We start from the raw sequence: 12,400 nt of genomic DNA on the forward strand, positions 1-12,400 counted from the left end.
CTTGGATCTCACAATTCCAGCATGTCACTGGGACCAAAGTGAGATGGGTTGTGGGGGCAGTTGGATACCTTAACGTACGTGTGAGAGGTCCACAAAGTGACTGGGACGTGCTCTTATAGAATGTGGGCCGTTTCCTTATCTCCAAGAAACACAAGAAACATCTCCAAGAGATCGCAAGGTTGGTGTGATCTCCCAAAGTCCTGACTGATTGATTCTCTTATCTCTTAAGTTCTGGATCAGAAGGGATACCTAGGACTAAGCATCAGCTGTATTTATGATCATATCCTGGCACCTTAGTTCAGGCCAGCCACCTCATGCAGCCTTGTAAGAACCTGATTAATGCAGTTATTCACATCCCCACATTGCCAGATGAGAGAGAGCTGAGATGGGAAGATGTTGGCCTCAAAGTTATGCCATGTCTGATTCCAAAGCCCTGGGTCCTGACCCTCAGATGGCTTTCTGTCAGAGATGTGTTGTTGGCTTTCTCAGAGATCGGGTTACTTTTCTTTAGGCAATCAAGTTATTTTTTTCCCAAGAGAATTCCATCTTCAAAACTACGAAGTAAGCCAGAAGCTTGCAACTGCATAGGTTCAAAATGGTCATGGCAGCTTTGTAAAGAGGGCTAAGAAAATGCTTCTGTCTAATCCTTCCCAATGACATGAAAAAGAACTCACTAGAAATCAAAACAGGTAATAGAAAAGAAGGATGCTTGAGGAATGGATATAATTGTTTAATTAGGTGGGTGTTTATCATGATGTACAATTCTCAGATCATTTTAAAACCATCTTTGGCTTTACAAAAGAAGTATCTTTATTGTAGAATATTTAGAAGGTTCATACACCATTTTTTTTTCCTGTTTATAAAATTGCTGTTCTGATCACAAACATCCTTGGCTTGAAATTGTGTGGTGCTAGCCATCTATGGGATCACACAGAGTCAGACACGACTGAAGTGACTTAGCAGCAGCAGTGGTAAAGAAACACACCTACCAGTGCAGGAGACATAAGAGACATATGTTCAATCCCTAGGTCAGGAAGAGCCCCTGGAGAAGGAAATGGTAACTCATTCCAGTAGTCTTGCCTGGAGAATCCCATGGACAGAGGAGCCTGGCAGGCTACAGTCCATGGGGTCGCAGAGTCGGACATGACTGAAGCAATTTAGCATACATAGAAACTTGGGGAGAAAATGTTTCCTTTTTTTTTTTCCATGATGGCCAAGTGTCCAGTAAATATTTATGCAGACATATACTCTCTGAATCTGACAGAACCACAACTGTGTTCACACTTAAACAGTGCCATGGGATCTGACATTGCAGCCTCTTAGGAAAACTGAGTGGTTAGTTTTCCTTCTTCCCCCAGATGCAGGAGCTTTCTTACCTAAAATGAAACTTGGAGTTCTGAGGTTTTGGATCAGAGATTGGCTGCTCTCCAGGGACCAGTAGGTGAAATGACTGCCTGGACTTGTCCTCTGTTCTTGTAGATTATCCTTTGCTATCTTTAGCTTTAGGATTTTTGACCATATAATTTATGAAGCCTCAGAACACATCCTGCTCCTAACCTGAGAACTCTGAAGTCTGTGTTGACTCCCACAGGACCTCCTGCCCTGATGCTTCTGCAAGTTATATATTTTCTTCAGCTCCTCACTTACTAAACCCCAGGCGGCACCTTTCCTTCTAGTCTGCATTCTCACAGCCTTCAGCATAGGCCTGGAGGATATTCACAGGGGAGCTCTGATAACGTTTTCCTGCCTCTCTCTGATCTCACCCATCATACGTTTGTCCAGTGATTCTTCACAGGGGCAGTTGGACCCCTGAGAACACTGGACAGTGTCTGGAGGTATCTCTGGTGTGCATAACGGCAGGATCGAGATGCCACAGGCATCTCTGTCTAGTGGACAAAGGCCAGGGATGCTGCTAAACCTTCTACGAACTTCACCCCCGACAGACAGCCCCCCACCGCAAAGAGCTGTCCAGTCCCAAATGTCACTGGTGCCGTGGTTGAGAAGCTCTGCAGTCTAGCTGGACTGGAAAATGGATCCTCCTCAAACACACCACATACCTATCTCTGGAAGTTACTACATTGGTCCGAATCATGGCCTCGGGGCCCAGACGGCTGAGCTTGTAACTGAATTCTCTACTTCCTGGTGGCTTTGGGGAAGTTACTTAACATCTCTGTGCCTCACTTCCCTGATCTGTAAAATGGGCCTAATGATGCATAGGTGAGGAAGTTCATACGATTAAATGAGCTAATAGACGTTAAGTATTTGGAACACCGGTGGGTCGATGGAAAACACTCAAGGTCTGTTAACACAGCACTGCTGATAGTACTGCTACCATTTCATCACTTTTCTGTCATTTTCACTTCCCCTCCCTCTGTCTGGAACACCCTCTCCCATGTTGCCCCATTCTTTAAGCCACAGTGAGAATGTCCTCCCATCACCCTCATGAGAGCCAAGGGCTACTTTGAACCCTTTTTCAATATTTATTTGGCTGCACCAGATCTTGGTTCCAGCACATAGGATCTTTACTTGGGGCATGTGGGATCTTGTTCACTGACCAGGGATTGAACCCAGGTCCTGCCTCGGGAACCTGGACTCTTAGCCACTGGACCACTGGAGAAGCCCTTAGCCCTTTTCACACACTTCTATCATGCATCCGTGTATCATGTCTAATAAGGCTAGCTGTTCTCCCTTCTCCTGTGGATGATATAATCTCCTGGAGGAGTGGCAGCTTGCTGTGTCTCCACTATATGCACCCAGACCCTGACAGCAGTAAGCACTCCATAAATCACGCGGGGTGGATTCAGTCAGGCTCCATTAGAAACACGACTAGTCGATGAGAAGAAGCGGAAACTTCTCCCTTTCTTTTCAGACTTAATTTAATCTCTTTAATCAGCCTCACAAGGCTATTTGATTAAATATAAGACACTTGGATTTAAATTGGGCTTCTGCGGTGCCTTTATCACCCGTGTGGTGACCGCATCGAAAGGCACCAGCTACAGTAGTGCCAGCCCATCACACACAGTACACACGTCTCCAGCTGCACCAGCCTCCTGGCCTTGGAGAGAGAAACGGCCTGCGTTTTTATCTGGTGCTAATAATTCTCTCCTCCTTCTATAGCCATCCATCTTTATTCTCCGTCCTGGCTGAGCTGTATACCTTTTCATAGATAAGGTGACCCAGTGGCTGCTCAGAGCTGGTGATTATCTACAGGAAAAACAAAATTTTTTCCAGATTGCACTATAATCTAAATCTTCTATAACAAGGGATTCTCTCTCTCTCTCTCTCCCCCCCTCCTTTGCTTAAAGATAAACTTGTCAGTCCTAAGATACTGCACTTCTTTAATGGAGGGATGCAGGGGTGTAATGGGGTCAGAATGGCTTCTAACGCCGCTTCCATCACTAAAACCTTGGCCAATTTTTGTAACCCCTGGAGCTGTTATTTGTGCACCTATAGATGAGGGTGAGGCCACCTGCTGCACTGTGATGCCCTGATGATGAAATAAGATGCTGTCTGTGTAAGTGCATGCTAAAACCCAAGTATAAAATGCTGAAATGTCATATCAGGGCAAGCTGACTGTAAGCATTAGCTGTTGATGTGATTTCAATTGTGTGGATTTTAAAAAAAATCTGTTTCTGAAACATAGACTCATTGATATTCTTCTATTGAGAGTATTTAGTACCCACAGTATCAATTTTGTTGTATTTGTAGTAGTTATTTTGTTTTGTTTGATTCGGTTGGCTAAAGAGCCTATTTGGGTTTTTGTATGATGTTTCAGGAAATCTGAATGAACTTTTTGGCCAACCCAGTTTAGAAAATTCTAAAGTAGGAAGGGAAAGTTTTTGCTTTCCCTCTCCCTATGCCACCCTTTTATATCTTGAAGTCTGGAAGAGCACTGGAAATACTGGGAGAGGTTTCTCTGCAGCAGAGCTGTAGCGTATTCAACCAGTTTGATAGAATGGGCCTGAGATTGAGGACATTTCACTGGCTATTGTTCCCAACTTCCCAAGCTAGTTTTACAGTAGACGTTCTCCCAAAATATAAATCGTCAGCAAAGACTCCTCTGGGTCACGTGTAACATCACTAACTGTCCATGACGCACATAAAACTTATACTTGTTAGAAATGTTAGACATCTTTTGCTTCGCCTTTGTTTTTCCTCTCACTGTCAAACATTCACAAAGCACCTGCCAGGCAACGATATCAGGGACTAACCAGAAATAGGACAAACAAGACGTGGCAATTTGACTCTAAGGAAAAGGACCAAGCATTTTCCAGCCAACATTAGAATTCACAGTTGACCATTCACCAATGAAACTTGCTTCCTGAGATGGAACGAAGGCCTGTGTCTCCATCTCTAAGTATTTAACTTGGCTTTTCTCTTTCCGAGCAGCATTGACATGACAGGTAAACATTCCCATCAGTCGCCTCTGAGTGGCGGTTAAGAAAATCATCCTCTCCCATAGCCACAGGGTTCTACTGCAAGGCATGTGATAGCTATGAAGTTGCTACCTGGCCTGCTTTTTGAGACGTATGTGCAACTATAGAATTAACAGATGCAGCAATTAAAAGAGTGTATGAAAGGAATGGGGAACTGTGCCAACTGAGAGAGAAACATTTTCAGAAAACCCTTTTTTTTTTTTTTTTTTTTTAAACTGACAATGATGATTGCATTTCACACTGGAAACCACTCTTGACTAGATGCTACAAAAGAAATGGACCCCACTGCTCCCAGAGAAAGTCTGAACACTGTTTTCACAGTCAACAGAGACTGCTGAGAACAACATATCCCTCTCTTATAAAGGAAGTTCTTATCCTCTGTTTTTCCTAAGCTATGGCTCAGCCATCCAGTAGACTTCTGTGATGATTTCAGTGTACCGCATCTTTGCTCTCCAGTAGGTAGACACTAGGTCATAGGTACTCACTGAGCACTCAGAATGTGCCATTGCAACTGAAGAACAAGTGTTCCACCTTATTTACTTCAAGTTAATTCATTAGCCACAGGTAGCTAATGGCTGCTGTATGAACCGAGCCGCTATTGTTTCACTGGTGATGCTCATAATAAGAATACCAACTAATTATTTGGCCATTATATACCAAGCATTGTGTTAAACATGGGAACTAATTTATCCTAATAACAACCCTACATGTATGAGGTAGTTAGTAATATTATACCCATTTTGAAGATTAGAAAACTGATGCACAGACAGTAAGCAATCTAGAACAGGGAAAAGTAGGGTTTAGTGTCTAGGCTGCCACTTCATAAAATCACGGTGCATTTTTAACAGCAATGGCCAACTGTAACAGAGGTTATTCAGACAGTTTTCACTTCCTGATCGGGTAAGAAGGCATGAAAATAGTTTCTCTCTTTGAGGACCTCCCAGCTAAACAAAATCAGAGTTGCCCTGCTGAGCAGTTTGAAATGATTGCATAAGGATGTGTCAATTCATTTTGCCCATGAAGGGCATGACCTGTGGCTCACGAAGTGCAGGAAAGATGACTATTAACCCAGCTTCTTATCTGGTGTTGTCATGGAGACTCGGCCTTAAACAAAGATGGTGCTATGTTTTCCGCTCCAATAATAGAGCTCAGCAATTAGCTTCATCTTTATTTAGTCCGTGGTACCAGTCTGGAAGAGTCTCTTGAGAGAAGACCTTGAAATAGCTTCTCACTGTGCTAGCAGACGGCTAGAGATGACTTCCTGGGAGCGCGCGTGGTGCATGCTGCTGGTGTGATGAACCTGAGTGTGTGTATATATATATATATGTTTTTAATTAGTGTTTTTAATATTCTGGAAAACACTCCACTCTGTAAGTGTCACCATCACACTAATGCCACACTGTACATGTTGATTATAAGAAGGGATTAAAAAAGGAAAGTTCCCAAACCTGAACGTGTATCAGAATCCCCAGGGAGGACTTTTAAATACAGGTGACATTTGATGAGCACCAGGTTAGGGGAGAAAAGATTTAAATTGGAAGCATAAACTAAAATGCATTTCAGATATCCTAGTGGCAGATGTTCTGCTATACATTGGATATTTAAATTGGCCCCTGGTATTTTCTTAAATATCTGAGTATTAACAGGTGGTAATATCAATGTAAACATTGCCACAATGGTGACCGTGTTGAATGCATTTATGCCAAAAGTTGGGACAGTAGGTTCTCTGTTATGAAAAGAAATGAAACTAAGTGTGTTTAAATGTCTATTCCCAGGTAGCTCCTCCGGTCTCTGATAGTGCAGTGATATTTTGGCTTTAAGGCACAGTTGCTCCTTAAACAATCAATACTAAATATGACAAGAGAAGATGCGGATTGATAACTGCAGTCAGAAAATCTGGCAGGTTTTTCCAAATAAAAATCAGATACACGTGGATGATTTGACAGTCTTGAGTTTTATTGTGTGGGTGTACAGAGGAGAAGGGGTACAAGAGATCACAGGGGAAAGGGTCAGATTGAAATCTCCAAATTCTTTCCTAGAGGGAAGACAAACAGAAAAATTCAGTTAATTTTAGGTAATGTAATAACACTGATGGCTAACTTTCAAACAGAGTTGGCACCATAGCCAACTTTACTGTCATATGAGGACTTCCCTGGTGGTTCAGTGGTAAAGAATGCGTCTGCCAATGCTGGAGACGGCGGGTTTGATCCCCAGGTTGAGAAGAGCCCCTGGAGAAGGAGATGGCAACCCACTCCAGTATTCTTGCCTGGTTAATCCCATGGACACAGGAGCCTGGCGGGCTACAGTCCATGGGGTCGAAAAGAGTTGGACATGACTGAGCGACTAAACAAGAACGACTGTCGTATGAAGGTGTATGTTACCGAAGACAAAAATGGAGACAGAGATAATCTTTTCCGAAGATCATCTTTGCCTGCGTGGAATAAACAACAGCACCTCACATGCTGCCTCCCTTTTGTCATTTATCTTGCCTCCTATGGGAGTCAGGACGATGCCCCACTGATACTACCATCCCTGCTTCTGTTCTAGGAGGCTGTTCTAGCCTCCTCCAGGAGGAGGCTGGCTTCCTCAGTAATAGATCACAGTAACTCATGGCAGGAATCTCTCCCACTTGATGGCACTGATGTCTTGACTAAATAAAGCCCCATGATATGATCCTAGTAGGCCAATATCTCAACTCCCATTTATGATATTTTCCCCTTATTTGGGAATATTGAGAGGACTGGTTAGTATGTAGTGAGGACCACCCAGGACCAAGATGGTTCTGGAAACTGGACAGAGTCTCCTCCACTCATTAAATGCATTGGTGGGCTGGGTGGCGAAGCTCCCTTGGGACCCTCAGAAGTAGGCAGCAAATACTTGCCTTGGCCAGTTGCCTGACTGAATGCCATTGCAGATGCTCCACTGTGGTCGGACTTTTCACCTGAACAGAAACAACAGCTCAAGTCTCAGTCTGGACTTTGGCAAACCATGAGAAATTAAAATGCAAATGAAGTTTGCAAACATGACAGAATCGAGGGAAAGAAGAATTAAGCTCTGGGCATGAAAATCTAACCCTAGGAAGCCAGCTTAATCAGATTTTCAGCTAACACGGACAGTAATGACCCTAGTGGCCCTCTTCTTTGTAGAGCTTTGCAGTGGCAGAAGCAGAAGAGAGAAGGAGCAGGTGATGAAGCTGGGGAGGGAATTAGCTCTACACCTTTGTGAGCCAGGAAAGTGCCATTTTTTTAATGCTAGCAAATCCTTTTCTGAGTTTAATTTCCTTCACTTAGGTTCTCATGCCAAACTCGATCACCTGATGGGGAGGTAGAGTCTGCTTATAGTCATCAAAATACGATGACCTGTGATTTTTACTCTGAACAGGCTGCACCCTGCCCAAGTATGTTATTCTGTGGAGTTTGATGCATTCTTAAGAGTTAAACATTTCTAACTCCAGAAGGCCATGTTCTTTAAGGCAGAAACAATAGTCTTAAATTTTTTTCAGACCACCAGAAGAATTCAATAGTAGGAGACATGACATTAAGAAGCCATATCATTCAAAGTACCATTAAGTAAAAAATACAAACCAAAACAAAACACAGCTTATTCTAAAATGGCCCTGGAAACAGATTACAATTTCTGCCCTGAAGGGCCTCTCTCATCTTCAGGAAGTTGAAGACCTCTAGAATCAACTAATGAGAACAATAAATGCTCATTTGACAGATTATGGTAGACTGAAAAATTTTGTCCTACTCCATTCAATTTTAGAAAAGTTTATGAGAAAGAACTCTGGCCAGGAAAGCCAAGTTCAGGCACATATTCATTGGTGTGTGAGTCACTTGAAATTGCTTTATGGTTCTGAGCCTCAGTTTCCTCATTTGAGGCTCCCCATGATAAATGGGGACAGTACGACCTGTTTTACTGGATGCTGAGCACTTTGTAAGTCTATAGGCGTAATATGGTGCAGTTATAACAACCATCAGAATGGATATTATTGTTATTGCTTTGAAGCACAATTCTAGGCCCTTTGATAATGAGATGAATGAGCCTGGCCCTTTGGGTTAGTTTTGTATTTGATGTAAGCTTGATAAATACCAGAGTATCAATGGAGATCCTAGAGATCTTATTAATTGATGTTGTTGTAATATCTCGGCCTATAAAGGAAACCAGATGTGTTTCACAAGAGAAGACTGAGTGATTCTGTTCCACTCAGCCATTATTCTATCACTCAAGACATACCCAGAAGTATTATTTGTACTTAAAATGCACTTCAGCTTGCCAGTCGGCCTGAAGTGACCTGTCAGAGTTAATCACATGGAGTGGTTCTTATATCAGGTGGTATGAGCCTAGCTGTCCCACAGCAGTCTTGCTGAGTGACTGATCGCCTTCTCTGTCAATTTCACCTAGCCCAAAGACTATTAATAACCCATCAGAGACCACTGTGACCCATCTGAAAAACAGAGCTTATGGTATTTAGAGAAAAGGTTCCTGACTTCATAGCAATCGAGATGTCATTCCTTCCAACCCCGATGGTTCACAGTAGACAAAAAAAAAAAAAAAATGTAACCATGAGGGAAGAGGGGAAAGAAAAGCCAATTACGGTGACACAGAGAGATGATCACAGACCGACAATGCCGCCTTATACATGCACAGCCCTTCATAAAGGAAGGTTTTCCTGTACATGGTTTCATGCCATCTCCACAGTGTCTCAGCAAGGAAAGCTTCCTCCTGTTTCACAGAAGAGGAGGCTGGAGGTGATACAGGATATGACTTATTCAAGGTCACAGAGGTGATGAAGCTTATGCCACTCAGAGTATCAGGGCCATGGTTAAGACCCTGGAGCAGCTTTCCTTATTCTTAGCCGGAGAAAGGAAACAGCACACACAAGGTCATAAGTGATATCAGGACCACAACTTACAAAGAATGGGATGGCTGACTCCTGTTATGTCCTCTAAACGCTTGGATCAGCTCAACAAGAAGAGGCTTTGGAATGATCTTCTCAATCCTCTTTGAGCAAGCTGGGGTCTCTAGAGGTTACTCTGAAAGAGGACAGAGACATAAAAGGGACTGAAAAATAATCTTATATTTGAAAAGAAAAAAAAAAAGACAATGAGAATATTCATGTGGATCATAAAGAGAAATAATGATTACCTTTGATTCCTAGAGAAAGTTAATTTAAAATGCATCCGAATTCCATTGTACAGCCAAAAAAAAAAAAAAAAAATCTGCGGAGCTGAGACATGTCTTTAGTAGCAGAAACCAGAGTCACCATCGCTTGCGTCCTGAGAAGATGCTCATTCACAGTAATTGGAAGGAAGAAAGATTGTAGAGATTAACTGACCTTGGTTTAGGACATGCTGTTTTCTTTTCAAATGCAAATTAAACTGGGGGTCTGAAACACAAACTCTGTTCTGAATGCCTGTCTCTGAGAAAATGCACTGAATATTTAGAAAAAAAAATTACATTGATCATGTTTCTGTTTTTACCAAATTAGAAGCTATTACCATTTAACTCAAGCACTTCGAATTCATTTCCAAAGATAACTTTGAAGTTGATGTCCCTTTGAATGAAAACTGGTTTCCGCAGTCCATACAAGGAAACAAATGGGCATAAAACTTGACTGGTTTCATCCACAGGGTAGCTCATCAGTAGGAACTGTATTTATGCCAGTGCAGGTATAGCGCTGACCATCAGTTTTAAGGGTTATCAATAAAAACACTGTTTTGAGACCTGTGACAACAGGGTCAAATACTGCCTTTTGTGACTTTAGAAATTTTATCTGGAAGACTACACCTCTGCTTGCTGAAGCTGTAGACTCGGCGCTTTCTTATTATTAATAACTCCTCTATGCTGTCCTCAGTCGGGCCTGACTCTTTGCGACCCTATGGACTGTAGCCTGCCAGGCTCCTCTGTCCATGGGGATTCTCTAGGGAAGAATAAGGGTTGCCATGCCCTCCTCCAGGGGATCTTCCCAGCCCAGAGATCGAACCCAGGTCTTCTGCATTGCAGGCAGATTCTTTACCGTCTGAGCCACCAGGGAAGTCCAAGAATACCGGAGTGGATAACCTACCCCTTCTCCAGGGGATCTTCCCAACCCAGGAATTGAACCGGGGTCTCCTGCATTGCAGGTAGATTCTTTATCAGCTGAGCTACAAGGGAAGCCCCACTTGGTAGGTATTTGTTGCCTATAGCATCCTGGGTGAGGCTGGGAGCCTTTGGTATGTGATACATTACACTCCATTCATGCCACAGACGTTTTCTGAGGCCTCGGTGTTTGCAGGCACCGTATTCACAGCACAGTGATAAACAAGTTTCAGTCCCTCTCTACACAGCCTCTGTCATCCTCAAAACCCTCTGCCTCAGTAGACAGTAATATCCCAGTCTCACAGAACTGTGATCCCATCCCATGACCCAGCACATTCTTTTTATCTAGGCTTCTTTGTGCTTCCTTGTTTCCTGCCTCCAGCCGTTTTTTGTTTTTTTTTTTTTTTTATTATGGCTGCCTAGAGGCCTTCATCTTTTAAGAACAGCTCAAACAAACCCCCCTGGGTGATGCTCTCCACACTCCCTCCTGCTACTTCTCCTAAGAGCCCCCTGTCACCCTGAATTGAAATTGCTTACCTGCGAGTCCTCTGTTAGATCTGAGGTCCCTGAGGGTACTGTCGGCTTCTCTTCCCCATTCCTAGTCAGTTTAGGGCTGACTCAGGGGAGCGGTGCTTGACAAACACTTTTCCGACTGACCCAACTTAAAAACACTCTTCTGTTTCACAGACCCTGGCCAGACGATGTGGTGCCAGGTTTCAATGTCAAAGTTGACATAGTTTTCAGGACTCCGGGGAATGATGTATGTGTTCCTTTGATGCCATGAACTAGTAGACATCCTAGCCATGTGGATTTTCATCCCATTCTTTAAGTCCAACCAAAGTTACAGAATGAGGAGGGCAGATAATTGGTTTTTGAGGGTGCTGAGATCAAACCCTGGTGAGAGAAATGGGGGTACTTCACAGAGCACTTAGGCAGAAAGAAATATGCTGGCAAGATTTATAGCTGCATTTATTTCTAAGGTGGTTCTATGTCAAAGGCCAGGGAACATATATTCCTTGCTAAGCTGTACTTATAGAGTGTTCTTAAATGGGATTTTAGTTAAAGGAGTCTTCAGTTAACTCAGGGTTACTGCCTTTAATGCCGAAGAGGAAGGGGGAGTCAACACATTACAAAAACTGAGATTGCACACTTCTGAAAAACTTAAAAATGTGAAACAACCCCATTGCAGAAATGATGAACAAGAAATTATAAAAAAACATAAATAATGTACACCACCATATAATACATTAGTGAACTGTCCATAATATTATAACCAATGTACTTACTCAGAACAATATACCTGGACAAAACAGAGTTCAGTACTATTAAGCAGACTGTAAGATCAGACTTGGGACTGTCCATATTTGCAAGGCTGAATTCAACTCAAAGTTTTCCAATCAGAAAAACCATCCTGTGGTATGAAAATGTACCTCCTAACATGACAACCCATTTCCTGATCTGGTGATGATGCCAGATTAATGGAGGACTTTTATTTATGTGTGATCAGTTTTTGTTTTTTGCTTCATTGAAGTTAAAATAAATACCACTAGATTGATAACACTGCAGAATTTCAAATTTAACACCATTCAGACAAGAGATGCAGACAGTGCTGAGTCAGGCGATATCTGATCTAAACTGTATCTGTCAAAGGAGAGTGTGTTACAGGGAAAGTGTTTTCAAATCAGGTTATTCAGTTCTGTCTGAATTTGAACCTGCTTCCTCTAAATCCCCAAAAGCAGATGTTTGATTTGCTCAATATCATGTGCTTTTGTTGAGGCATGGTGGCCTAAATTGAAGTTTTACAGAATTTCACTCTAGAATTGATAGGTTTTTCTTTACTGTTTTGTGGCCCTGAAAACAGGCACATAGAAATGGATTTGAAT

At 42.6% G+C, this 12,400-nt stretch overlaps 1 protein-coding gene and 1 long non-coding RNA gene across 2 annotated transcripts in view; both read right to left on the reverse strand.

The window, feature by feature from the left end:
• Window positions 1-7,321: 7,321 nt before the first annotated feature.
• LOC133046236 (uncharacterized) lies at window positions 7,322-10,868 on the reverse strand. Its single transcript, XR_009690438.1, has 3 exons — window positions 9,585-10,868; window positions 9,352-9,472; window positions 7,322-7,377 (listed from the first exon to the last, which is right to left on the reverse strand). It is a non-coding gene; the product is annotated as an uncharacterized LOC133046236 (long non-coding RNA).
• Window positions 10,869-10,937: 69 nt separating this feature from the next.
• Window positions 10,938-12,400, reverse strand: part of GRM7 (glutamate metabotropic receptor 7) — an 837,184-nt gene continuing 835,721 nt past the window's right edge. Inside the window, exon 11 of the mRNA XM_061129157.1 lies at window positions 10,938-11,411. The gene's annotated coding sequence lies outside the window, so the exon portion shown is untranslated. The remainder of the gene's footprint in view (window positions 11,412-12,400) is intronic.

The sequence above is a fragment of the Dama dama genome, chromosome 24 (assembly GCF_033118175.1).
Source record: "Dama dama isolate Ldn47 chromosome 24, ASM3311817v1, whole genome shotgun sequence".
NCBI classification, from domain to species: domain Eukaryota; kingdom Metazoa; phylum Chordata; class Mammalia; order Artiodactyla; family Cervidae; genus Dama; species Dama dama.